This window comes from Haemaphysalis longicornis, unplaced genomic scaffold, assembly GCF_048455015.1.
Source record: "Haemaphysalis longicornis isolate Haplotype H1 unplaced genomic scaffold, Haemaphysalis longicornis Haplotype H1 scaffold_142, whole genome shotgun sequence".
NCBI lineage: Eukaryota > Metazoa > Arthropoda > Arachnida > Ixodida > Ixodidae > Haemaphysalis > Haemaphysalis longicornis.
This window is the reverse complement of record NW_027526248.1, coordinates 335615-361964: the sequence shown is the minus strand read 5'-3', so window position 1 is coordinate 361964 and position 26350 is coordinate 335615.

Below are 26350 nucleotides of genomic sequence, written 5' to 3'. Positions count from 1 at the left end.
TTCTGAAAACGCCAATAGCCTCTAGGGCTGACAAACAGGTATACCCCGTGACCATTGCTATCAGCGTAGGCAGATTCCTGGCGGCCGTATGAGTGTTTGCCGCACCCTTACAAGGACAGCTGTGGTAATATCTTTTTCTGCGATGTCTGCAACGCTGATAAGATACCACACTCACCCGATGTGGGCGAGAGCTGTGCTGTGCTCTGCGGCTTTAAGGGGGAGGGATAAAAAGTAGTCCGCTGAACTGCTGACACCGCAGGGAGATAAGAAGCAGCAGCTCTTGTGCCAGCATGCATGAAGGACGCCGAAAGAGCAGCGGTAATCCTTTCAGGTACGCATGTTGCACTGTACAGAGTAGGCTGCAATCGCAACCAGTTTCATTTTGTCTGCTGCAGTCACTGCTAAGGCATCGATGAACAGGAGGCTTTTCCAGGGAGCCTTGAATGCACCATCCCGAGAAAAACGCGGTTGGTGTTGCTGTCTGGCCAAGGAAATGGCCATCGCGTGTAAGGATTACATACAGAGAACACACGTGTGATCCCGTGGGATTTCTACTCTGGTATCCCCAGTAGCAGCCCCATACTCTACCCACTGTGTTATCCAAGCATTCGTTTTATTCTTTGCCTGATTAGACATATATCAACTAAACAGACACCTACAGGCTAAATGGCGCCAGCAGAAACTCCACTGATGGTTGCACCTCTAAAATCGCTTCATAGAGAGACGAATAGAATTATTAATGATACCCATTTAGCGCGATAATTGTGGAGACTGAAGAGCTCTAGCGTTTGCTCCTTAGTTTTGATGAAGTTTTCGGGCACCGGTCGGGCAATTACAACATCATCGTAGTCTTTCATAGGCAGCGATGTTCCAGAAGCGTGAAAATGAAAAAGAATTCCTCTAATATTTACAAGGGTATCGATACCCGATATCGAATATTAAATTTCCGAATTGGTAATTGCATGCAGAAATTCAGCGCTCAGAACTTCAGCTCTCCAGATGCGCGTAAAGCGCTTGGGTCGGCATCTGAGCGCCGAAAAGCCGCGCACATGTGCTCATGGCACTCGGAGCTGTACACGTCACATGCACGGCGCGCTTTAATTAGTCAACCCGAACAAAGGCAAGGGAACCTGAACAGTCGAAATGCATCTGATAGCCGGATTTCGAGATTTCAAAGTCCCCAGTTTTTTTTACTTGTATTTTCTTTTACTATATTTGCGCATGCATCGTGGCCGCCGCACGCTAATGGCGGCAGGTCACAGCCGCATTCAGCAATTGCTACGACAAGTCGCATTTGGGCGGGCGAGGAGGTTCGAGCGGATGATGCACACGACGCTGCTTGCCTCCTGCGGGTCGAAAGATAAAGCGCGGCGTGCGTGTGACGTGAACAGCTCCGAGTGACACGAGCGTATGGGCTTGACTATGCAGTGCTCAGCCCCCGCCCGAAGCCCGTTGCGCGAATCTGGAGAGCTGAGGTTCTGAGCGCTGTAGCCCTGCACGTAATTAACATTTCGGAAATATATTAATCTACACCGTATTTACTCATGATCCTCTACAATTTCCTCTTTACATTAGAACAATTAAAAAGTTAAGGAATTCCACGTAATTAGAACAATTAAAAAGTTAAGGAATTCCAGGTAATTATTCCCCTAAATAGTACTTGAAACCCGTTTCATAGCGGCCCCTGATCCCTTCGCACAAGAAAAACAATTTTACCCCCCAAAAGCCTCTTTTTGAAAATTACTAAAATCTTCCAATAAACACCCTGTATACCAAAGAGAAGCGTGATCAAAAGCAAAGACATTTTCTGAACAACAGCTCAGGGGTCCTGTGTAAGCATGCATTTGCGTTGACATTTGACCGGTGAATTAACAGCAAAGGCATGACACTGTTGGTAGCGTTGCGATCTCGAGACGACTAGAGGAGCAGGAAGAGGAGAAGGAGGAGAAGGAGGAGTGAAACTTTATTTTATGATAAGAATAAAAGAGAGTTAGAGGATGTGGCCCTCCGCCCAGGTACAGTCCCTATTCCGGGACCCCATTGGCCAAGGCTGCCGCTCTTGCCCGTTGAGCTAGAGCCCTTTGAGACGCCAGCCCCGAGCAATTGACCAGGGCTGCCTCCCATGCCTCCCCTCTGCCTCCCTGCCTCCCCTCTGGTAGGGGAAGGGTTCGGGGATAACGCAGGGTTGCTCTGGAATGCCCACACCATATGGAAGGTGTCGGACCCCTCCCCACAGTGCAGGAACCGCCCCATCTATTTTAGTGTCGAATTGCTTTGCTACTGCAGGGCACGTAAATGTGTTCGTCTGCTGACGCCCCAGTATTCGCTCATCGACCTTGCTCAGACCCTTTGCAGGAGCCGGGTAAAGCTGGCAGTTAGCGCAGTAGTGTTTAATGATTTCTCTAAACCGCAGAAATGGTTTGCTAATCTCCGAGCCGGAAGAGCATGGGTGAGGCGCCGTAAGCTCACGGGAAGCCGCGTGAGCGGCCTCGTTACCTCTCCGACCCTGATGCCCCGGAGACCACAACCGCACCACTCGTTTTAAAATACTGCAGGCAAAGGGTGGTACCCTGCCCGCTAAATAGCTTTCACAGGCTCGGCTGGAATCTGTGATTATTGTCCTTGACTCCGGGTCCGAGGCAGAGAGCGCTATGGCAATCGCTTCGGCTTGCGTGCAGTTGGGAGCGCGGTAGGAGAGCCCATCGACTGGCTGGTCATTCTGAATTACAGCGGCTGTCAAGAACCCTAGAGGTGACGGTCCTGCCACATCAACGTTGAACGCACCTCGCCTATTTCCGTATTTCCGTTCCGGGGACCTAGCGCGTGCTTCCCTCCTCCATGCTTCGTGAGTGAGCCTTTGCATGTTACGGGGAAGTGGATACACCCAGAGCTGTGCCGCCACAACTCTAGGAGTTTGCATGTCTCCTCTGCAGTGCACACGTGTTTGATTTGTAGGCGATCTAGCAAGTGGCTCCCAGACGCCGTCTGTGCGAGTCTCGTGAACTGATTTGTGGGATGGTCCTCTTTCAGCTTTTGAAATGAATTGAGCACTCCCAGCGCCGATAACCTGGTGCTGGAGGTAGCCACCGGGAGGGCTCGTTTTGTGGCCTTCCTAGTGATAACGTCAATACAATTCTCATGTTGTTTGGTCGTACGTAGGTAGGGTATGAAGAAGAGGATTCTACTGGTTACAAAGGCATGGGCGAGCCGGAGTGCGTCCCTGCTCCGTAATCCGCCGTGTTTGTTGGATACGTGTTGTTTCATCCGTCGGACCTGTTCACCTGTTCGCTTCAGTTTGGCAATGGTGGTCTCTGGGCGACGTTTGTTGTGAATAAGCAGACCCAGGGTCCTGATTTCGTTCACTTCCCTGATATGACCACCTGTTAAAGAGATTCAAAGCCATGTGTTGTCTTCAGGATTGGCTTTAATGTGTAAAAGTTTTGTTTTTGTTGAGGCGCATTGGAGGCTGCAGTCGTTAGCATAGCTTTCGAGAATCCTGGCAGCTCTTTGAAGGAGGCCCTCGATTTCCCCTAGGCGGCCATCTGTGCTCCAGATTGTTATGTCATCGTCGTAAAGGGTATGTTGTATGCCCTCTAGCCTAGCTAATTTGTGCGGCAGCGGCATCAGAGCGATGTTAAAGAGTAGCGACGACAGAACCGCTCCTTGTGGAGTGCCCCTTGTACCCATGTAATCTGAACCATACTCCTCATCTCTGATCCGAAGGAATGCTTGGAATTTGGAGAGGAAATCTCTGACCTACGCCAAAGCTTTCTCACCCCAATCCGTCGTGCTTAAGTTTTGTAGTACGCTGCTGTGTCGGACGTTGTCAAATTCCCCTAGGGCAAGAATGCCTTTATTGTTTGTCGCATTGTAGTTGGACGAATTACGTCGTGGTGTAGCTGGAGAAGGACGTCCTGTGCTAGCATGTGGGCGGAACCCGAACGTAGTGTCTGCAAAGAGGCCGGTGGACTCAATGTGTGGAGAGAGACGATCCCGGACAATCGCCCCTCATGAGCTTACCCGCGCTTGAGGTGAGCGAAATTAACCCGAGGTTACAAATATTACCAATTTTTCCTGGTTTGGGTATAAAAGTGACCAAGGAGATCTTCCATTCTGTGGGTAGACGACGGCCGTCCCAAATTTGATTTATGTAATGTAACAGTTGGAAGTAGGCCAAGTCCTGGAGGGTCGCCAAGAGTTGGACTGTTATACTGTCTCTTCCCGGGGCTGTACTTCTGCGCATCTTAGCTAAAGCTGCCCGAAGGTCTTTTAGTGTAAAGGGGCATCTATGTTTGGGTTCGTTCTGTTAGCCTGCGTACTGATACTCAGGTTCACGGGGGTCTTCCGCGCGGCAGAGATCTCTGTCACATAGAGTATCCGCGAGTTGGGTAGTCGTACCTTGGTACCCGTGTAGGGCTCTTCAGAGTTCACGCTGCGTTTCCCCTCCCGTCTGAGTTAAGTCAACGAGACTACGAGAAAGGCGCCATGTCCCGTTTCATCCCATTTGACGCGCAGCCGAATTCCATCTCTCTATCCAATTTGCGTCGCTGAGTTGGACAGCGCATTCCGCCGCTTTTCCATTTAGATCGCTTATGCGGGCTCGAAGTTTGCAATTAAGTTTCTGTTTCTTCCATCTTTAAGTAAAGCACCGGCGTGCCTCCCATATATGCATGAGACCGTGCTACAAAGTTAGGTTCTTTTCGGTGGTCTGAAGTGTTGTAACGTGTTGCTGTTGTAAGGCAGTGATCGGTTTTGCCCGCACCATATAGCTATCTGTGAGAAGAACAGGGGGAACGTCTTGAAGCCTAAATTCATGCCAGTTGGTTAGTTTCGCCTGGCCCCACTTTCTTCTAGCAGCCTTCGCCAAGATGGTGATCCTAAGGAGGCAGTGATCGCTGCCCAGTGTATCATCTAGGTGTTCCCAAGTAGCGTATCTACCATTTCTAACAAGGGATAGGTCGGCACACCTGTCGCGAGTTACCGAGATTCGCATACATGTGGGAACAGCGTAAGTCAAAGCGTGGAGATAAACTCCGCTAACTTGCGTCCCCTGGCCTGCTCGAAGTGGTATTCCCAATGACGGCTCGGGGTGTTAAAATCCCCAACTATCAGGAGGGGTGATTTCTCGGCCAATTTAAGTGCTCTATAGAAAACGCCGATAAAAGTTATGCGGAGCTTGTGCGGGGAGCTGTAAATGTTCAGCACGTGTATTGGTGGATCACGATGTATAAGTGGAAGGACCTTTACCATACTGTTTTCCTGTTCGGTTTCTAGATCTGGGTCGACTTGGATCGCAGTATACACCTTGTTCACCACGATGCAAGTCGTAGCCCCCCCCCCCCCCCCTGGAATGAGCTATACCCTGGAAGTTTAGCATCTGCTGCAGGCTCTTGAGGAGCCGGAATAGCTGGTGCGGGGCCCAGGGACTGGAGATATAATTGGAGATGCGACCTTTTTTCATATTCCGAAATCCTCTACAGATGCATTACATGATCACGAATTTCTCATCGGAAGTTTTGCTTTTGGCTTTCCGATGCGGTCGGTTAGCCATGATTGAAGATTATTGAGATTTAAGGAGCATGGCCTCCTCCCAGGCTTAACGGTGTCTCTAACGGAGGCACCAGTGGTTCCGTGGGGGTAGTGGCCAAACTGAATTCCTGCGAGCCTGTGGTCGGGGAGGCACCACCTTACGCCTACGCGAATTCGATCGCGGGGATCGTGAGCGGGAGCGATTGCCCATGAGTTGTGTGCTGATCTAATCCTGAACTGTGTCCACGACTGAGTCAGTTACCGTTAGAATTATGTGCAAAAGTTCCTGCTGACACAGCTTTGCAAAGGATGCCCTGACTCCTTCTAGAATTTGTTTTGGCAGTTCCTCTATTGTGCGTTCCAGATTTTTCAGCTGCTGTTCCACCTGTGGCACACGTTGTACAAGTGTGCAGTCAGAGCACCCGGAAGCGCTAGACGCCCCAGACGCGACCGCTGCGCTTTCATTTCGCTCTGTTGGCTCGGGTTGCTGCATTGGCTCCAAGTCCAAGCTGTTGTTTGGGACTCCGTGAACCTAGCAAGCTTCGTTTCTAACTCTTGAATTTTGTTCGCAAGAATTTCGCTTTGGCGCCTTAGCGCCGCATTTTGTCGCTGTAGGGCGACTTCAGTTGGGGTTGTGGGGAGGGAATGGAAAGAGGAGGGGAGGGAGCCCTAACCCAATCGCTCACCTGGTTTTGGGCCTTTGGCAGGGACGGAAAGTCCTCGGCGCTGAAAATCTGCGTCCTCGGCATGGTCCCGGATCCGGTGTTTTTCTTGACTTGAGCAGGTCTGCCCGATGGTGGGGTAGAAGTATTGTGGCTTCCCTTGCTTACTTGAATTTTCTTGTAGTCTTCTTCCGTTTGTCTGTGGTTGGTGAGGTTCCCAGATTGATCAATTTCCGGTATTTGCCATTACATCCAGAAATGCCGGTGAGATGGTCGCCCCCGCAGATGAGACAACGGGGAGTGAATTCGTGTTCGACAAGGCCCTTGGGAGTTGTAGCCACCTCGGAGCCGCATTGGTCGCGGCGTCCTAGCTTGGGTATCGGGCAGATATCCGCCCTGTGTCCCACCTTGTCACAACGATGACATGCTGGAATCGTTTTTTTTGTACAAACTCACCGGGATGCCCGATGCCCTGGTCGTTGAACAGTGGAACCCCGATAATACGACTTTCAAGAGACCGCGAGCAAGCGTCGTATTACCGGGGTGTCGCAAGACAGGGGTGCGGGTAAATGCCGACCTAGCATGACAGCCTCGCACGACAGGTGGGCTAGGAACTTATTTAAACTACTATATTTAGCGCGTTCTGGCGGAATTTGCAAAACTTAAGCTGAAATCCCAAGTTTAAAAAATGCCTCTTCTGTTCCCCCTCCCCTCCACAGCGTCCCAGCTAGCCTGCAGGCCAAAGCCGTGCCCTACGTGACACCCATGCCGTCCGGCGATAGCCCGCTAGCCCCGCGCCTTGCACGACCGATATAAGGTCGAAGTGGTCCAGGAAACTTAGAGGGTAAATAGCGAGTGTGAAACTGCGAAGGCTAAGCGAAACGAACGATAGTACAAAGCGGAGATGAAAATGGCAATTCAGTACAGGGTGGAGACACGCTTTGAACTGTCCCGTGCCGTCGCTATTGGGTCAAAGTCCTCAACCCATACCTGTTTTCGTTTCCTACAAGACCCAGCAATGCGAAATAGATATGATTCAAAGTTCTCGAGTAAACCGCTTTGCGGTGAAAATGATAGCGCGGTCTCGCTACAGTGACTTGCGGCGGCAGCGAGCGAGTGACTCAAAATGGCGGCGCCAGCATATACGTGGCTCCACCTTTGCGTGGACGTGGGTTATTCGAAGCACCCTAGCAAAGAAAGGAGTGGAGTGACAACGCGGCTTTGGCAGACACTGATAAGCAGATAGCAGGAATATCGGGTGGTGGTGGTAAAAAACATTTATTTGAACTTCAGGGGAAAGGCAAAAGGAAGTAGTCAACCTCCCATGTCCGGGAGGCCGCAAGCACGCGCCGATTCCAGAGCTCGTTTCACCAGGGCGAGTAGCTGCTCCGGTGCCGAGCTGCTCAGAGCGGACTCCCACTGCTCAAGAGTGGGTGAGTGAAGGGAGGTTGGGTGATGCGGGCAGGAGAAGACTAGGTGGTAGGTGGTAAGAGGAAGATCCCACTCTCGGCAGTTACGGGGGAAGAGGGATGGGGAGATGTGTGAGAGAATCGTGTGATTATAGAAAGTTTCTGTGGGGAGACGGGTACCTTCTTCTGTTGTTTGTGTAGTGGGAAAGGATGGAGTCGAGTGGTGTTAAGGTGGTGCTTGCGGAATGTGGACGTCCTGTGGTGTCTAGCCTTGCACAAGGGAGTTCCCGGTTGTGGAGTGCGCGGGCTGCGGCATGGGCCGCTTCATTCTCAGCAAGACCAGAGTGGCCAGGGGTCCAAACTATTGTTATCTCTATTTCTTCGGGGAGACAGTGAAAATGGGAAGAGCTTGAGGGGGTGCCAGATCAGCTTGATACCACCGGCATGCTTGCTGAGAATCGGTGATGATGGTCACGTAGGGCTGTTTTTGGTGGGTGGTGGTAGCGTGAGCTACGGCGAGTGCCTCTGCTGTGGGAACTGATAGCTGCTTGTATATGGCTGCAGTGGCGAGATGGCCGGTACAGTCCAGGGTGACGAGGGTGGTTTGTGAACCGTTGGGAGTATGGGTGATATTCGTGTAGCGCATTTCGGCGTCGGTTCCATACCGCCTTGTGAGCGTTCTGACACGAGCTTCTCGCCTTCCCCTATTGAACCTTGGGTGCATATTTTAGTATTGGGACAATCCTAAGCCGCTGGCGAATTTGAAGAGGTATCCGTTGAAGTTCGTGAGTGGCAGATGGGGTGGACCGGCCGATGGTGCAAAGCAAGTTCTGCCAGTGCGAGTAAGGGTAAACCGTTGTAGCTGTGAGGTTCGTTGGGCTTCCAGAATTTTGGTGAGGGTATTATGCAGCCCAAGTTGAAGCAGACGGTCATTGGAGGTAAATGTAGGGAGGCCCAAGGCAGCTTTGTAAATTTTGCGGATTAGAGCGTCCCGCTTGCTGGTTTCTTGGGGTCTGAGATTCACGAACGGGGTTCCGTAGGTGAGACGGCTGACCATAAGGGCTTGGACTAGATGGCAAGCGTCTGGTTCTTTTAGACCCTGTGTAGATCCCCGGATTCGGCGTATGAGGTGGATGAGCTGATAGACAGTTCGGTGCAGTTGGGGGAGTACGGCAGAGCTTGAACCATTCCAGTGGAAGAGAACGCCTAATATCCTGAACGCGGTAACTTGGGAATAACAGAGCCACTTATGGTGACCTGTGGGTCAGGGATAGGCGTAGCCGGGCGGCCTCTTGTGCGGGCGCGAGGACCAGTAGGGCGGATTTAGATGGCTCGCAGGTGAGTCCCCTGGGCTGAAGGTAAGCAGTAGTGGTGTCGGCTGCTTGTTGAAGGATGTCCTGTTGTTCACCGCTAGAGCCTTGGGTAGTCCAGAGAGTCAGATCATCAGCGTAAAATGCGTGGCAGAGGCCAGGAATGGCTAGCAGTTTGTCAGGGAGGTGAAGCAGAGATATATTAAAGAGAAGAGGCGAGATAACCGATCCTTGTGGTGTGCCCTTTGCCGGGGTGTGGAAAGTAGGCAAGAGTAAAGGGCCGAGTCGGAGTGTAGCTGTTCGTTTCTCAAGGAAGGCTTTTACAAAGCGAAATTTTTTTACGCCGCAGTTTGTGGTACTGAGGTTTTCTAGTTTGGCTTCGTGGGTGACGTTGTCGAATGCACCCTTGACGTCGAGTGTTAAGTTTGTTTTGGGGAAGGTGCGGCTCAGGTGGTCGACCGCCTGTTCCTTGAGCTGCAGAAGGACGTCTGGAGTAAATAGGTGTTGCCGAAAACCAAACATTGTGAAAGGGTTGAGGTTGTGGCCTTCCAGGCGTGCGGTGAGGCGTTGATGTACTAGGTGTTCGAAGAGTTTACCGATGCATGAGGTCAGAGAGATTGGTCGAAGAGTAGTCGGCGTCAGTGGCTTGTCAGTGGTTTTGGGATCAGTATAATGTCCGAGTGTCGCCACTGCTCAGGTAGAGTTGCACCTGCCAGTGATAATTGTAAAGTTCGAAGAGGCCTTGGAGCGTGTCCTCGTCGAGATTGCGGTAGGTAATATGGTCTTTTCCTTGGTTGGTGTTGCGGGTGAGGCGGACCAGGACAGCCTGAAGTTCACTCAAGGTAAAGGGGGCGTCTAGTGCTTTGTTAGATAGGCCTGTACATCATGTGTCGGGGATGGGTCAGTAGGTAGTAGGGTCGCCAAAAGATGTTCACGGAGATCGGCTGCATGTGCTTGCGCCTGCTGGGTTAGGAGGGCTATGCGCTTTTTAAGTTTACGATTACCGTAATTACCCGATTCTAACGCGCACTTTTTTTTCCGGAAATACAGGCCGAAAAATCGGATGCACGTTAGAATCGGATACGAAACCGAAACTGCCGAAACAGCTGAAATTTCGTCCTACCCATTGCTATCGCTATCTCAAGGTGGCGCCACAGTTTTTAGCAGCAATTTTTCGGATCTAGGCGCCTAGACTTCTATCGGCGTTCACACAAATCGTCAAATTACTCAACTTGCGCGCTTGATAACAGCAATGGGAGCAGCGGCAACGAAGGTGTGCCGCTTCCAAAGCTTACGAGCGGCTCCCACGCGTTCACAACGAGCGGTTTACTGAAGCGTGCGCCTCTGGAGAAGCTCGCGGGATGGGCGTGCGAGGCGTGGGCCACGATCCCATCGACCATGGTTGAACGTTCGTTCAGAAGTGTGGCATAGCGAACGCGCTCTATCGTACCGAGGACGAGATGTCGCGGTCAGCGGAAGGCGAGGAGGAGCTCTCGGAGAGCGACGAGGAGTGAGATGCGTGAGATTACTTCGGGAAAAAATTATCCCGTTTCTCTCGCATTCGTTTTTTTGCTCACAAAGTTCCGTGCGCGTTACTATCGGAGGTGCAAGTTTTGTCGGTTTTTTTGCCTCGAAAATCGGGTGCGCGTTAGAATCGGGTAAGTACGGTATGCTTCTGCCGTTTCGAGCGTTTAGTGAGACTACGACGCGCGTCCCAAATGTGCATAAGGTGGGGGTCGACTGCCGGAGTGCTGTCAATAACTGCGATTTCTTGGGTGTGCTTTTTATCCCGGTGTTCGAGGGCCTCGGTCCAGTTACTTAAATTTTGGCTTATTGCAGGGAGAGGGGTTGGATCTTCACGGAAGGCGGACCAGTTAGTCAGGCGTGCGGTGCCCGTCCGGATCGGTTTCTTTTTCGTTGGGAAGCGAAGAAAGAGAAGATGATGGTCACTGCCGAGTGTTTCCTCGAGATGGGACCATTGGATACTGGAGATGTTTTTAGTGAATGATCAATCAGGTGTGGTGTCTCTGGTGACACTGTTGCCGGTGCGGGTTGGATGGGAGAGGTCGTTTTGGAGGATCAACTGGTGGTTCTGGGTGGCGCGTAGGAGGGCCGTGCCTTTTTTGGAGGCAAAGTGGTAGCACCATGCAGGATGTGGGGCGTTGAAATTTCCGAGGAGAAGTAACGGGGCGGAGGTGCGATGCGGGGGGTGCGATGCGGGGCCGGATGCGAGTTATGTGTGAAAGTGGAGGTGCGATGCGGGGGGTCTTGCGTGAAGCCGGTACAATGCCATAGGCAGGGGTATTGGTATTGGTCTCTTGCAGGGCAACCCCACCCGGAGGATCTTGTTTGGTAAACAAGTCTAGCTGGTGTCGCTTGTTGTTGAGGGATCTGCAGTTCCACTGGAGTACGGCGAAGTCGGTATCAGGGGGATTAGTCATGGCAAGGGTGATGTTTGAGTTTCTTGTGTTGATGAGTCAAAGCCAGGGAGTTCTGCGTGCCTTGGATGGTCTGCTCTAATTTGTTTTGCCATTCAGTTATTGCCTAGATGCCACTACATATGGGGGCCAGATTCTCGGTTTGTGATTCTATCAGTTCTTTTATGGCTTCCACTATTTTCGTGTCAATGAGTGCATGAATCTGTTCAGGAAGGGGTGCTGGGGGGGGTGGCGTGGCTGGGAGGGGGAAGCTAATAGGGTGTCAATTTTTGCAGTTAGAGAGGCGAGCTGTGCCTGGCAACGTTGCTGTTGCTGTTTAAGTTCAGCAATAGCAGTGGAGTAGGAAGGGTGGATCGGTGCTTGGGGTTTAGCGGGGGAGGGGGAAGGGAGGGTGAAGTCAGAGTAGTGGGAGTAGAGCAGGGAGCATGGGAGTAGAGCGCAGGGCATCGGACCAGCTCACCTGCGGTTGGACGGCGTTGCGGTGTTCTGGGTGGGCAGTCGAGGATTGGGCTGGTAGGGCTGGAAAGGACACAGAAAAGAAGACACACACGACGGCGCCGTCGTGTGTGTCTTCTCTTCTGTGTCCCGTATCCAGCGCTACTTACGATGAATCAAAACCAACTAGCCCAACTGTCAATTTTATTGAAGGGCTGGAAAGTCCTGGACGTGGTAGGCCAGCGGGGTCTGGTCGATTGGTTGGTATGGGGGCTGGGCAGTTTGGCGGAACCTCCGTGTTTGGGGAACCGGTAGAAAGCGTTTGGGGCATTCTTTGTTGGTAGTGGCATGGGGTTCATCACACAGTTTACACCGAGGGACACAGGAGGGGTCCGGTGACGGGTTGGCGATACCGCAGGCCGGACAGCGTGGCTTGTCGGGGTGGGGGCACACGTGCCCTAGCTCATCACAACATTGGCAAGTCTGGGCGTCGCAGCGGCATGGACGGCAGCGCACCATTTCACAGTCTAGTTTAATGTAGTTCGCGATGCGGAGTCCGTTGAAGGTCAGTTGAGATGATCTCGTGCGCCCCATGAGTCGGGCGTGGATCAAGTACGGTCGGATAGTGGCGGTGAGCTCAATGAGTTGGTCCTGCGTGATGCCCTCGGGAATACCGTGAATCACTCCATGAGCAGGGCCCGGAGGGTTCTTCATGTAGGCAGATACTGCATAGGTTGTGCTTCGGAGGGCTAATGCGGTGAGGTGGGAGAGTCGATCAGCGATATCTGGGTCAGAGGTGTCAGCTACGAGGAAGTTTTGAGCTGGCTGTACTTGCAGTGTGACAGCCGCACGTAAAAGGGGGCCGTGGATCTCGCTTGCCACGACGAGGCTGCATACCAGGTCAGGAGTAGGCCAGTCTCCGGCGCGGAGGCCGTCAAGCGGTCGGATGACAGTTATAAAGTGGTTTGGCGGAAAGCGAGGAGGAGGTACCGTATTTACTCGCAGAATGATCACACTCGCGTAATGATCGCACCCCTGAAGTTCGACGTCAAAATGCGACATTTTAATTTCCCGCGCAATGAGCGCACTCTGAACTTGCAGCAGCCATATGTGGCATGTGTGCCAAGTCTAGCTGACGATGGTCGTATCCAACTTTTTTCAAAGGGAACGGGGCTACGTTGTTGCCGCAGACTTGCCGATATTAGCGATATCGGCAAGCATGAGCTCATTATTGGTGTGGAAAAAACTCTCAACTCTTACTAAATGCACATAATGTACTCACAAGACAAAGAGGAAAACGCGCTCAGATTGCTGCGTCGGCAGCCGTGTATGTTTTGATGTCCCGCACTGTGACAGCAGCAGGCACTTATTGGTCGACCGTTTATCACCTCGCAGCAAGGTCGTTCCGGTGCGTTCCGTAATTAAGGAAAACACTGCGTTTTGCGTCACTTTGCAATGTGTCTGGCGATGGTCCGTGGAGTTATAAGTATGTTTTTATTTATTATGGTTATTTTGTTCATGAGACCTATCGTAAAAATTCTGACCTGCAACTCGCTTGAGTTTTCTCCCCTGAAACTTTTTTCGGGAAGAATTTAACTTGCATATTGAACGCAAAACTTAATTGACATCATATTTTGGAAAAGAAGTGCGATCATTACGTGAGAAAATACGATATTTTCTGTGCGGGGACGGCAGGCGTTCTAGCGTTTGTGGGCGTACCTAGTTGTCAGTTACGGACTTGTTCCTGCGGAAGTTTATGATTTGACGCCATGGGTTAGGTGTCGAAGCAGTTCTACCTTTCGAGACGTCGAAATCCATGTGGCCGTCTGCGCTGTTTCCGTTGACAAAGTCTGGCGCCGGTGACGATGTGTTGTCGTGGTCATGCGTCGGTGACGATGTGTTGTCACGAGCCGTAGCGCAGCTGCGGGATGGCGAAGGGGGCATGGTAGATGGCAGGTGCGCGTGCGCGTGCGGATGCGGTAGCACACGGATGCCGCCTCTCGTACTAGGCCTGTAATGTAGGCGTAGCGGCGGCCCCGGCGTGTTCGTTAGGTTCGATGGTCCTGAAGGGGTCCCGACGATCGTATGTGGCAAACGATGATGTCCAGAGCCGCCAACGGTACTCACGGAGACGATAGGGGCACCAACTTGGTCAGGCAGGCGGAAAGGTCGCGATTGGAGCGGCAAAAACGGGAGTCGAAGCGGGGCACAAGCACCCGTGTGGGCCCCCTGGCGGCGATCCTCAGATATCGGGAGTGAGCGTCGTGAAAGGAAGAAACTTGGATCGAGCGGGCGGGGAAAGCGGGTGTGCGGTCCTCGCCGTGGGGTTGCGTCGTATATTTTCTCATTCGTCGGCGGCTAGATGGGAGCTTCATATTCACGGTCCCCCTGCCATCTGAACTTCGACTTCTCGGGGTTGGCGCGTTGGCGTACTGCGGCCGCGTAGGGCCGTCGCAGGTTAACTCCCGCTCACGAGTACCCGCATGTTTGCTTGCGTCTGTTCAGCAAGTGGTCTGGCCCCCTGCGGGCCTTTGCACATCAAGCAGCGTCAAATAGGTGTTCAGAATAAAGAAAGCGCGGGACGAGACGGCGAAGCGGTTTAAAATATTAGAAAAACGCACGTTTATCCGCCTAAGGATCCGTCGTATGAAGCGGACCGCGTGCACCCGAGCGTCATATCATTGGGGTTTTTAATGCTTTGTTTCTGTGGGGAGTTTGCCGGGGCCGCGGTGATCCGTCGTAACAGGCGGGTCGTTGTAAGTCTGGGGGACGTACCAGCGGGGTTCCACTGTAGTAGATTTGGCGGGGAACGAATTTCTCCTCTAAGATGACCACAACGACGTTCTGGTGCCAAGACTTCTCACGGAAAGGATTTCGCTGTTTTTTATCGCAGCTTGTGTTTGAGAGAGGCCGACGTATCAATGTGATCGATGGTGATTACCCCTTTGCAGACGTCGCCTGTAGCTTTGGCACGGCCCCGGAAGGGGAGCTGGCGGCCGTTGACTGTCAGCGCGACATCACCGAGCAGTCGTTTGGCGGCAGCTGAGTCCACACACTATCACGTTTTGTTCCCACACCGGCCATACAGACAGTTCCACGTTCCTTCATTCTCGTAGGAGATGGCGCACTGTGGAACCGACTTGGACTGGAGGAAAAGTTGCCTTCAAATCCAGTGTTGTGCGATGAGTTCATGCCCAGATCGAGCCGACGTCTGTTGTTGGCCAGGAGCGTCGCTGCCCTTGGAAACCTTCGTACTGTCTTTGCATCGCCATATGAGAATCATGTTTTTAAATATTCTTCCTCGGATGGCGGACAGTCCTCGTATTGGGCGGTATCCATGCATAAGACTTGCATTGAGACAGGATCGTAGCCCGTGATTGTCCTCGACACCGCCACCGCCAGGCAGGCCTCCGCCTGCGCTAGAAGCAGCATGTTCGCCGTTAGGCTTAGTGGAGCGGCAGCCAGTGAATTATGCGATCACTCAGATCTTGCTCAGAAATGGGCCCATTTTGATAACAGTGCTATCTGTTTGTGCTGCTGAGCTTCGTGAAGACGCTGATGCCAAAATTTTTTGATGTCCGAGTTGAATTTTGGCAACAAAAAGAAATTAGCCGAGCCCACAGAACAGGCGACTGTTCCATGCCTGTGCCGGCACGCGCCTCACAACTAGAATGCGTCGATGCGAGCGCGCGGGAATCAAGGCACCCCAGAAACGAACTTCTGTCCCAGAATATTATGTCGTTTGTCTCTAAGCAGATGATTTTCCGTGTGTTTTTATCTAGCGGCGCATCATCTAAATCCCGATTTATATCTCGTTAGCCATTTGTTGACTCTCAACACACGTGAACGTGGGTGGCATCGCGAGTGTCTGCATGGTTAAAGCGGTATTCCGACTGAATGTGTTCACCACCTACCCACAAATTATGAAGCAGAAACTAAGCCTGGTAAGCGTGTTGCCGTTGAATAATTTTACAGCGCTGTTCAAACATTATTTTCGGCTTCAGGGATGGCTGAAATATTTTGTGAGGTAAGAAAATTAAAGGTTTAGAATTTCACATGGTTCCCTCGACGAGCCTGTCATCTTTGCCGGCTTTGAAAGTTGTTATTTAGTGCGGGAAAGCTTTTTCTGTGCAGCTATCTTCACAGATCTTATTACTTGTCTAAAAAAGGGAGGGGAAATCATGGTCTCAGATAAACAATGTTTTTTAAAGGAGCACATTATCCATATAGAAATGGCGATGTACTTCCTTATAAGTGACCGCCGCCGGCGAGAGGGGAGCGTTCGGACGAGATTCCTTGAGGACCGGCGGTTCGGTGAAATAGAGGAGGAATGGTATAAGGTGTTTGGTAGTGGCGCTGTATGACCTCAAGCGAGGCTTCCGAGAACGTCAGAGGGGAGGCAGAGAGCGGCTGGTGGTGCGAGGAGTGCTGTGGGGTCATTGCTACGTGACTGAAGCCGAGAGCATTAAGAAAAGGAAAGCAAAACATAGTAAACACCACTTGCACATATGAGATGGAGGACAATAGTGACAGGAGTTATTTTTTGAAACAGAAAATATGAGACTGTCGGCAGGTAGGTTCCAAGAAACCTCACAATGTGCTAGCTTTTTACCAAAAAAGCGATGGTCATAATAAAATTAAGTACAAAACAACGGCGGCATAGGTGATGATGCATACGAACTTGGAAAAAGTAGGGAAAAAGAAAATTGTCACGCGTGCATGTGTGTGTGTGTATGTATGTATGTATGTGTGTGTGCCTCCGCGCGTGCGTGCATGCCTCCGATTTTTAGGATAGCGAATATAGGAGGAAGAAATTCAGCAGTAGAGGAATCATAGGGGAGTTGTGGTGAGTGATTTATTTTGAGTGCGCTTTGCAATCTTTTTGACAAAAAATTCCACACTCTTTCCTTGTAATGTTAGAGCGCTGGCTTCCCTTTTCGTATGCGAATATAGCGCAGGGAAGTAGTACGGCAAGACAATCTCCGGTCGGCCAATGTGGCTATCGAAACAATAATGATACAAGAAGCGCTCCGACGTTGCAGAGTGAGGGTCTTGGATTACTGTGTTACTGCGGGGTGTGATATATAACCCTGAAAGTAAAGTTAGGAAGGGCATGTGTTGGCCAAAACGGACAACCGTTGGACCACCGTGGTACCGGAATGACTATAGTGAATGAGAATAGAAAGTGCAGAAGACCGACAGCGCTATGAACGAATGGAATAAAGAAATTAGGTCAAATATATCGTTCGGACAGTGCAGTATAGGATCAGTTGAACTCCCACGGGCACACGCGTTTGATGGGTAGATCATACATACATACATACATACATACATACATACATACATACATACATACATACATACATACATACATACATACATACATACATACATACATACATACATACATACATACATACATACGTCATCATCATCATCATCACCAGGCTGTCTACGCCCACTGCAAGGCAAAGGCCTCTCCCATTATTCTCCAATAACCCGGTCCTGTGCCAACTGTGACCAATTTATCCCCGCAAACTTCTTGATCTCATCTGCCCATCTAACTTTCTGCCGCCCCCTTCAACGCTTACATTCTCTAGGGATCTACTCTGTGACCCGCCGCGGTGGCTCAGTGACTAAGTCGTTGCGCTGCTGAGCACGAGGTCGCGGGTTCGATTCCCGGCCGCGGCGGCCGCTTTTCTGATGGAGGCGAAAAGCAAAAACGCCCGTGTGTACGAGATTTCGGCGCACGTTAAAGATCCCCAGGTGGTCAAAATTAATCCGGAGCCCTCCACTACGGCGCGCCTCATCGCCTGCGTTGCGTCGGCGCGTTAATCCCCCACAATCAATCAAGGATCCACTCTGTTACCCTTAAAGACCAACAGTTATCTTGCCTTCGCATTACACGCCCTGCCCGGGTCCATTTCTTCTTCTTACATACATACATACATACATACATACATACATACATACATACATACATACATACATACATACATACATACATACATACATGATGTGGGGATATTAATTTGGACTGTTCCCAATTACACCCGCCGCGGTGGCTCAGTGGCTAAGGCGTTGCGCTATTGAGCACGAGGTCGCGGGTTCGATTCCCGGCCGCGGCGGCCGCTTTTCTGGTGGAGGCGAAAAGCGAAAACGCCCGTGTGTTCGAGATTTCGGCGCACGTTAAAGATCCCCAGATGGTCAAAATTAATCCGGAGCCCTCCACTACGGCGCGCCTCATCGCCTGCGTTGCGTCGGCGCGTTAAACCCCCACAATCAATCAATCAATGTTCCCAATTACGCGAGTAGCCCGCGATCGCCTCTCTCAGAGGGGCGAGGACAGCCCCTAGCGCCCTCTCCCTGTGAGGGGGTACGGGTTGCCAGGTTCCCAGCTAGGTAGGCCAAACGAGAACAGAGGAGAACACCGGAAGGAGTGGCTGGAGCAGGTTGGAGAAGCGCGACGTCCAGGTTGAAGACTCGAAGCTCGTCGGGTTCTCGGGAACCGAGCTCCAGAAGGGTCTACCAGGCGCCTTGGCATCCTTGAGCCGAGGGGCGACTGACTCGTGGGGGCGCGCAACATTCGCGTGCTCCGTTCCTCGACGACCCGCTGCCTGCTGCCCGTCGTCGTCTGGCAGTTGCCGGTTTCCTCCCCCCTGCAGCTACGGGGCGCACCCCGCCACACCCCGCATCGTCACCAGCACCCACGACACCCTGCGGACAACGCCTCATCCCCCAGAACAGTTGATGGGGACTTTTGCTGTTTGCTTTCTGTAGATTTGGTATCTCTTAATATTATGTACAGGTTTTTTAGATTTGAGTTGTAATTGCCTGCCGTGTACGTGCATTTGGTTTAAGAAATAATGTTTTTGAGCCGTTGTCAAGCGGCCTCGTCAAATTATTGGCACTGTGGCAGCTCCCAGTCTCCGCAGAATACCTGACAAGAACCTGCAAGGGAGCTTCCCCTCACCACACATACATACATACATACATACATGCATACATACATACATACATGTAGCGAATCAGAATAGGAAATGAGGGGCTCGTTGAAAATAACACAGAAATAAGGGTTGGCAGTCGAGAAAACCTCGGAAAGCAAGGGGGAGGATGTGGTAGATCATTGAAACAGATTAAGAATTTGGAAAGAAAGAAAGAAAGTGAAGAAAAAATGCCCGCCAGGTGGGATCCGAACCCACGACCTCCAGAATACCGGTCTGGTGCGATAACCACTACGCTACCGGCGGGGCGATTTTCCCATTCACTTTCTGGGGTATTTATGTTAGGTATGTTTGTTTCCTGTGCTTGGGGGTGGTAGCCAGCGCCATTCGGACTAATCGGGGTGAAGGGGACCTTCTTTTTAACCCCCGGGTCGTGACTCGAGTGTCTACGACATGTCCAGAGTGGTCGACCAGCTTTGAACCCTCTTAAGCTCCCTTTGGCAACAAGACTGCCAGAACAGAGGCCCTCGCTATGCATGTAGCGAATCAGAATAGGAAATGAGGGGCTCGTTGAAAATAACACAGAAATAAGGGTTGGCAGTCGAGAAAACCTCGGAAAGCAAGGGGAAGGATGTGGTAGATCATTGAAACAGATTAAGGATTTGGAAAGAAAGAAAGAAAGTGAAGAAAAAATGCCCGCCAGGTGGGATCCGAACCCACGACCTCCAGAATACCGGTCTGGTGCGATAACCACTACGCTACCGGCGGGGCGATTTTCCCATTCACTTTCTGGGGTATTTATGTTAGGTATGTTTGTTTCCTGTGCTTGGGGGTGGTAGCCAGCGCCATTCGGACTAATCGGGGTGAAGGGGACCTTCTTTTTAACCCCCGGGTCGTGACTCGAGTGTCTACGACATGTCCAGAGTGGTCGACCAGCTTTGAACCCTCTTAAGCTCCCTTTGGCAACAAGACTGCCAGAACAGAGGCCCTCGCTATGCATGTAGCGAATCAGAATAGGAAATGAGGGGCTCGTTGAAAATAACACAGAAATAAGGGTTGGCAGTCGAGAAAACCTCGGAAAGCAAGGGGGAGGATGTGGTAGATCATTGAAACAGATTAAGAATTTGGAAAGAAAGAAAGAAAGTGAAGAAAAAATGCCCGCCAGGTGGGATCCGAACCCACGACCTCCAGAATACCGGTCTGGTGCGATAACCACTACGCTACCGGCGGGGCGATTTTCCCATTCACTTTCTGGGGTATTTATGTTAGGTATGTTTGTTTCCTGTGCTTGGGGGTGGTAGCCAGCGCCATTCGGACTAATCGGGGTGAAGGGGACCTTCTTTTTAACCCCCGGGTCGTGACTCGAGTGTCTACGACATGTCCAGAGTGGTCGACCAGCTTTGAACCCTCTTAAGCTCCCTTTGGCAACAAGACTGCCAGAACAGAGGCCCTCGCTATGCATGTAGCGAATCAGAATAGGAAATGAGGGGCTCGTTGAAAATAACACAGAAATAAGGGTTGGCAGTCGAGAAAACCTCGGAAAGCAAGGGGGAGGATGTGGTAGATCATTGAAACAGATTAAGAATTTGGAAAGAAAGAAAGAAAGTGAAGAAAAAATGCCCGCCAGGTGGGATCCGAACCCACGACCTCCAGAATACCGGTCAGAATACCCCGCCGGTAGCGTAGTGGTTATCGCACCAGACCGGTATTCTGGAGGTCGTGGGTTCGGATCCCACCTGGCGGGCATTTTTTCTTCACTTTCTTTCTTTCTTTCCAAATTCTTAATCTGTTTCAATGATCTACCACATCCTCCCCCTTGCTTTCCGAGGTTTTCTCGACTGCCAACCCTTATTTCTGTGTTATTTTCAACGAGCCCCTCATTTCCTATTCTGATTCGCTACATGCATAGCGAGGGCCTCTGTTCTGGCAGTCTTGTTGCCAAAGGGAGCTTAAGAGGGTTCAAAGCTGGTCGACCACTCTGGACATGTCGTAGACACTCGAGTCACGACCCGGGGGTTAAAAAGAAGGTCCCCTTCACCCCGATTAGTCCGAATGGCGCTGGCTACCACCCCCAAGCACAGGAAACAAACATACCTAACATAAATACCCCAGAAAGTGAATGGGAAAATCGCCCCGCCGGTAGCGTAGTGGTTATCGCACCAGACCGGTATTCTGGAGGTCGTGGGTTCGGATCCCACCTGGCGGGCATTTTTTCTTCACTTTCTTTCTTTCTTTCCAAATTCTTAATCTGTTTCAATGATCTACCACATCCTCCCCCTTGCTTTCCGAGGTTTTCTCGACTGCCAACCCTTATTTCTGTGTTACATACATACATACATACATACATACATACATACATACATACATACATACATACATACACACTGTGGGGACCAGGGTTCTTACAGTGATCTAGTTCGACACTTGAGATTCGGCCGCAAGGCTAGCTCCGTTGAACGCCGCCACGGACCGCCAACTTGGCGTAGCGGCAGCGAACAGCAAGGAACACACACAAGCATCATTTTTACAAGAGAAGTTGAGCATTTTAACCTTTGACGATCCCTTTCTTGTAAAGAACTCGGAAGATATTTTAGACTTCCTGCATTCTTGTTCTAAACAAGTGCTCTATGCCTTTTCTCTAGATATTAAAGACCTTTATTACTCTTTGCCACATGACAAATTGCTTAATTTTATGGAAAGCTACATTGACGAGTTCGGTAGTGTCCCATTTCAAAATGCCGCAGGGGTGTCTGTTAGCGGTTTTTTAGAACTTTTATCGTTTTATCTACGTTCCACTTTTATTCAGTATGATGGTACGCCATGCCTGCAACGCGAAGGAATATGCATTGGCTCATGCATTGCTCCGATTCTTAGTGATTTGTTTTTATCCAAACTTGATAACATTGTGGCTGGCCGCCTTGACAGCATGAATGTTGTTCGTGTGTTTCGCTTTGTGGATGATTATTTATTCTTCTTAGATTGTAATTCTGATGCTCTAGAATGTCGCGCCCATGATGTGTTATCCGTTGTTAAAGAAACTTTTAGGCCCCTCGAATGTACTTTTGAACTTCCGGTTAATAACTCAATACAGTTTCTCGACATAAACTTGACATTTCACCCAGATCACACTTGTTGGGCATACCAACCAAGGAGCAGCAAACCACTCCTCCCCTTTCATTCCGCGCACTCTAAATTGGTGAAGAGGGGAATCATAAACATGTGTTTTAAGAACGCTATCAAGAAATCGTGTGACCATTCAATGGCTACTAGCCTCCGTCAACAATCGCAAAGATTGTCAAACTCGGGGTATCCGGCTCTGTTGCAAATCGCTGTTGCTGAGTCCCTGCTAAAAAAGTTGCGAGCCCGAACGCAGGGAGAGCAGCCGGCCTCACTCGAAAACCGTCCAAAGTATGCGGTTATACCTTACCTCCACAATATTTCCCACAACTTGAAGAAAATTGCCGGACGTACCAATATTAGAGTGGTTTTTTCTGCCCCAGAAAAACTGGGCAAGTTATGCATAATGAGTAATCCCTGGGGTCAACGCCGTAGCCGTTGCGGTATAAAACATAAATGTAAGCGCACAACATGCGCAGAAAACGTGGTATATGAAATTCCTCTTTCTTGCGGCAAACGTTACATTGGGCAGACTGGTCGCTGTGTTAATGACCGGCTTCGCGAGCACTCTAGCAATGTCAAAAACGGGAGTGGCGGATGGTTAGCGCATCACTGTTCCACGTGTCACCACAAACCGCACTGCGAACCGCTCTTCGACAAATGTATCATAATCGGCAAGAATAAAGATAGATTATCAAGAGAAATTATAGAAGCTGAAAAAATAGATAGGTTGCAGTCTCACTGCGTGAGCACACCCTCTGTATCCCTTTCTCAAAAAGAACTCTGTTATCTCAGGCGATTATAAGTGTCTCTGCGCATGTGTGGTAGTATGCAAGTGGAAAGCGTGGCATGTATATATTGTGGTTTTTTCCAAATACATTTTGTTGGTAGTTAGCGCTCGTCCTGTTGTCCCCTTTCTTTGTCCGTGTCTATTTTGCGCTTTCAGTTTCCATTATGCATCACCAACAGGCCCAAACCATGACCCTTTTGGACACACAAGACACGGAAATCGCCAACCCCAACGTTTATTGCAATGTAATAAGGGACTTCGGGCGCGTTGCTCTACCACCGCAATGACCACCTTGGCCAGGACGGGAGAAACAGGCGCGAGGGCGGACAAAGGAAGGCCAAAAAGGAGCAACACGTACTTACGGCCGCTCCCGATGATGGCTGGTATCCAAAGAGGGCCTCCCTTCGTCGTCAGCCCCGGCCCAGCCTGCCCGGGGCTTCCGGACAAACCGGTCACGTGAGTGGGTCGGCAGTGCCCCTGTCGTCATCCTCTCACGGCGGGGAAACGTTCGGGCCGCAGGGAGAGGGAAGACCTTCCCCTCTCGCCTCCGCGGCGAGCAGAGAGAGATAGGGAAGATGGCGAACCTCCGTTATTCCCACAATACATACATACATACATACATACATACATACATACATACATACATACATACATACATACATACATACATACATACATACATACATACGTATACATATACGTACGTACGTACATACAATACTGATGTTGCGAAGTAGGGACATTTTATTAAAAATTAAAAAAACGCGTGAGAATCCAAGTACACCGGAATCACACTTGGTTGGTCACATTTAGCTCAATGTGTAGCATATGACTTTAGTGTTATCGTAACGTTTTCCTAAGCTATGACCAACGCATTGTACTTGTTTCATGAGCTTTGGTCGTTCCGTAATATTTATGGTCGCAATTATTCGTTATATTTCTTTACAAACAAACAATGCGACAATAACGCCTCAAATAGGTGCGCTGCGCAGGATTGTCAGCAGTCTAATAGAATCTTTTGGTACACCAAACACATTTCGCGGGAAAGAACAAACCTACATAGAATTCATCATCGTTAGGTAGAGCAAGAAGAGGTAATACAAGAGCATTCTCGCCAGAGCCATGGCCTGGATCCTATCCGCAGCACTCCAATGGCCACGATTATTTCCGTTCATAACACTATGTGCTAGCTGTGATTGGGTACAACCGCATGCACAATAATGGGACTGGGAAAGTGGTAGTTCTTGTTTGGTGAATTTCTAAGACGAAATGTTGTCTCGTCAATAATGCGTATATTCGTGTACTTTTTTTTTTCAAATCACATGTTGCATTGTACAAAACTTTCAAAAGCAATAGAGCGGTAATAAATTCCAGCAAAGCTGTCTTACACGTCTAGAAATGCTATAAACAATGTTATATCGAATACGGAAAGTATTTAGGAAGACCTTTAATCAGAACACATAAGTTTGCATATTAAAACAGGAGAAGGTGACAACTTTAGACACCTTTTTTCACCTAGATACTCTGATAAAGATGTAGCTATCGCTAGCACAACTCCGCACAGTGGGATTTCCTCGCCCGCAAGAGGTGTGTTTTCCAGTTTCTGCTCTGACACTGGTGCGATTTTCTTGATTCGTAACATACCAATCGTTGCTCCAAAAATTTAACACGCATAAACGGGAGGGAATTCTAGTTTGAGAAGTCAGGTTTGATGGCTTCCACAGAAGCGCAGCGAACCAAGCTCATATCACGTAAACGACAGCATTTACAACGAATGCTGAGGGAAGTCTGTAGCACGGTAGGCTCACACGCGCTCCCTTGCCGCTGCAGCAGCTCGCTGCAGTTCTCTTCTGTCGCAGCCGTATAACCGCCGCTGTATATGCCTTCACGAAAATGAATTGTGTATACGCGCTGTCGTATTTTTGCATTTTTACTTCCGTGTGTAGACTGATACCAAAGGTTTAGAAAACCCAGAAATACATTTTTTTGTATTCTTAGACTTAGGAACCCCCGCACGGGGCACCTTAAGTAATCTTGGTGACGGTTTTGGCGACACCGCGGACCCCGAGCCCCCATACTCACACTGTAACCGACCGTGGTAATGAGTTTTAAAGTGAAGGGTAGAAACCTCAAACGGTGACCATCGGAGCCCAGGTCAAGCTCCGGTGGATGGGCTCCCTGTCTGTTTACCAGGCAGGGAGCTGCAGGACCTCTCTCGGTATCAGGGTAACCCGGGAGAAGAAAGTACCCCCGTCCCCTGCTTTTATACTGCTTCATGGCAATATATAAACCCCCTCCAAACCGAAGTATCTTTTCCCCCATCGCCATCCTTAACTTTTCCTGAACCGGATCATTACCCTCGATTTCTTGTCATGGAATCCCTCAGTCCAGCCCACTCTCTTGCATCGATGTCAGTCTTCTTCATCGCAAAATATTTTGGAGCCATAATAGGAAAATCGTATAAGGAGAAAAAACAAAGACTGGTGAACTCATCATCGAGGTAAATGACAACCACCAGTCCACAAATCTTCTAGCTCAGACTAGACTGGCTGATCTAGACATTCAGAATAGACTAGACTGGCTGATCTCCCAGAGTAACAGCCCCGAAAGACAACACATGAACGCACACACATACTCCATTCATTCCTAAATGACATAATGGGAACCGAAAACATCATTCAATGGAACTGCAGAGGCCTCCTTAAAAATCTTGACAATGTGTATGAGCTGCTGCATGCCGATCAGCCAAGCATCATGTGTCTCCAAGAAACACACCCCAATTCCAAACAAATTTCCTAAATAGGCACATGGTATTCAGAAAGGACAGGGTTGGTTGCACACACTCTTCGGGTGGTGCGGCCATTGTCACCCGGAAATCCTTAGCATGCCACTCTTTCACTTCGAACACTGTCCTTGAGGCTGTAGCCATCCGCACAATATTATTTAGTAGGTTGATAGCGGTGTGCTTCATTTCCATTCCTCCTGTTCTTCCACTTCCGAGCTATGACTTCGAGGTGCTGTTTGACCAGCTGCCCGAACCATACATCCTCACAGGCGACCTTAATGCGCACAACTCTCTTTGGGGCTTCTCCATAACGGATGCCCGAGGTCGGCTGATAGAGAAATCCCTAACATCCTCGGGAGCATGCCTTTTCGACAAAAAACAGCCTATATACCATAACTTAGGACACAATAAATACTCACATCTTGACTTGGCTATTGGTTCTGCAATTCTCTTTCCATGTCTTGAGGGTGGTGTGGGCACGGACCCATATGGTAGTGACCACTTCCCCGCTTCACTAACGTATATAGGTTGAGGTCCAAGCAGTTCATCTTCCCACAACACGTTTAATGAAACAAAAGCAAACTGGAGTACATTTAAAGAAACATCTAAACTACACCACACATACATAAAACACCTACAAGTGGAGGAAGCAGCCCAACTCATTACGGCGCACATCCTCGACGCCGCCGAAAAGTCTTTCCCCACGCCTCGGGTGCCCCGCGCAACCAGAGGAGGCCGTGGAGGAATCAGGACAGTAGGCGGGCACGAGAAGCCCAGAACAAGACGCGGGGTGTCCTTCGCCGGTACCCCACGTCAGATGATCTAATGTCTTTTAAACGGGCAAAGGCTTTTGGGAAGTGAGTCCTCCTCATGCGCCTTCCTCACTTCCATCAATTCCTACACAAACACACACAAAGTCTGGACACGAATA